This window comes from Schistocerca piceifrons, unplaced genomic scaffold (genome assembly GCF_021461385.2).
Source record: "Schistocerca piceifrons isolate TAMUIC-IGC-003096 unplaced genomic scaffold, iqSchPice1.1 HiC_scaffold_1377, whole genome shotgun sequence".
Taxonomy (NCBI): Eukaryota; Metazoa; Arthropoda; class Insecta; order Orthoptera; family Acrididae; genus Schistocerca; species Schistocerca piceifrons.
Window position 1 is genome coordinate 90,001 of NW_025727210.1, and position 2,500 is coordinate 92,500.

The 2,500-nt window shown below is 63.8% G+C and overlaps 1 pseudogene; it reads right to left on the reverse strand.

Annotated features, from left to right (window-relative positions):
* Positions 1-2,500, reverse strand: part of LOC124733066 — an 8,382-nt pseudogene that overhangs the window by 3,723 nt on the left and 2,159 nt on the right.

Here is a 2,500-nt window from a genome sequence, read left to right on the forward strand (position 1 = left end):
CGGCTGCTGATCCCCTGGGCGGCAACGCGGCGGCGACCTCCTCATGTGTGACCGGCCCCCATATGCACTCAAGAGCGACAGGCTCTGAGTGCGGGAGGAGGCGGTCACGAATGAAGCCCGCGGTGGAGATGGGCTTCTTGGTGAAGAGGTCCGCCCAGAAGTCCAGCAGACCAGGGATGGCAGGTGGCGGCTGGAGCAGGGTGCCATCCAAGAGGCCGCGCACGCAACGTGCACGCGACCGTCGGAAGGCATCCTGCGTTCTCGCGTACTCCCAGCGGCGCCGCTTGCGCTTCTGCGTCGGCGGCGCGGCAGGCGGCCGCTTCGATGGTTGGCGCGGCCGCTGTGTCCTGGTGATCGATCTCTCCCCTCTGGACCCGACCGACGCAAGGGCATCCGGGAGCATGCCCAGGATGACATCGGGCGGCGTGCCCCGCCCCAGACCTATGACACGATCCAGGGCAGAGAAACGCTGGGCGGAAGCGGGTAGCCCCGCCAGATGCTCCCAGATGGCGGCGTCAGTCGGCCCCTCCGGCGGCGGCCCGGTGGTGTCGGCCGCGAAGTCCTCGGCTGCGTCGACGGGCGGCGCAGCGGCCTCGCCCGCGTCAGGCAGCGGGCTCGCTGCTCCCCGGCGGGACGCCGGCTCTTCCCCCCGACCGATCTCAAGCGCCTCCATGAATTGGCGGACAAGCTGCTTGTGGGCAGCTTGCCGCCGTCGGCACTTGATTGCCTCAAGCGTTCGGTCGGGGAACATCCTGATGAGTTCTTGATTTACAAAGAAGAACCGGGCGTCCCTCTCGAGGAACAGTTCGGCCTCTGCCTTGGCGAGCGACAGGACTTCTTCCTCCGTCCACCTCGCGCGATGCCTCTCCGTGACGATCTCCGCGTTGGCGGCCGCAAGGTGTTGGCGGCGGCGATGGACCCCGAGACCGTTCTTGGTGGTGAAGCTGCGGTGGCACTCACTACAGGTATACATAGCTGCAAAAGTTACAAAATTTTCGGCACGGCCGGTTGGCCGGCTAGGTGCTGGGGAAGTTGGGGTGGCACCTTCAGCGGAAGGGCCACCACTTTTTCTCTGAATACTGCCCCCAACTAACAAAGGGATAGTGCGAGGGGGGGCTGGTAACCCCCCCAAGCCCCTGGTGCGGTCTTCCACTCTGCGAAAATCAGCGGGCCCACGAGAAGGGGAGAAGACCGCAGGAGAGGAGAGGCTAAGAGGGCTAGGCCCATGTATTGCGCATCACTCTCCCTGTAACTACAACCCAAGGAAGGCACCTCGCAGCAGCAGCACGACTACATCAAGACCGCACTTCGAAAAGCCAAGTCCGGATGCAGCCACACCGCCGCCACTTGGCCACCTTAAGAGAGTCATAGTTACTCCGTAGCCGACTCTCCAGCCGCTGCAGCTGCTGTTTGTGCACGTTTTGCTTTGCCCGAGGAAGGATGACAGGCCGCGGCAAGGGAGGAAAGGGGCTCGGCAAGGGTGGCGCCAAGCGGCACCGCAAGGTGTTGCGCGACAACATCCAGGGCATCACGAAGCCCGCCATCCGCCGCCTGGCTCGCAGGGGCGGCGTGAAGCGCATCTCTGGTCTGATCTACGAGGAGACCCGCGGGGTGCTGAAGGTGTTCCTGGAGAACGTGATCCGCGACGCGGTGACGTACACTGAGCACGCCAAGCGCAAGACTGTGACGGCCATGGACGTGGTGTACGCCCTGAAGAGGCAGGGGCGCACCCTGTACGGTTTCGGCGGTTAGGCTGCGTCGCAGCGGGCGCTGGCCTTAAGAGAGTCATAGTTACTCCCGCCGTTTACCCGCGCTTGCTTGAATTTCTTCACGTTGACATTCAGAGCACTGGGCAGAAATCACATTGCGTCAACACCCGCTAGGGCCATCGCAATGCTTTGTTTTAATTAGACAGTCGGATTCCCCCAGTCCGTGCCAGTTCTGAGTTGATCGTTGAATGGCGGCCGAAGAGAATCCGCGCACCCGCGCGCCCCCGGAGGAGCACGCTAAGGCGGACGCGGCCTCGCAGCAAGGAAGATCCGTGGGAGGCCAAGGCACGGGACCGAGCTCGGATCCTGCACGCAGGTTGAAGCACCGGGGCGCGAACGCCGCGCAGGCGCGCGCATCCTGCACCGCCGACCAGCACGAGGCCGACCAACGGCGAGAGCAGACCACGCCCGCGCTAAACGCCCGCACTTACCGGCACCCCTACGGCACTCACCTCGCCCAGGCCCGGCACGTTAGCGCTGACCCACTTCCCGACCAAGCCCGACACGCCCCGATCCTCAGAGCCAATCCTTATCCCGAAGTTACGGATCCAATTTGCCGACTTCCCTTACCTACATTATTCTATCGACTAGAGGCTCTTCACCTTGGAGACCTGCTGCGGATATGGGTACGAACCGGCGCGACACCTCCACGTGGCCCTCTCCCGGATTTTCAAGGTCCGAGGGGAAGATCGGGACACCGCCGCAACTGCGGTGCTCTTCGCGTTCCAAAC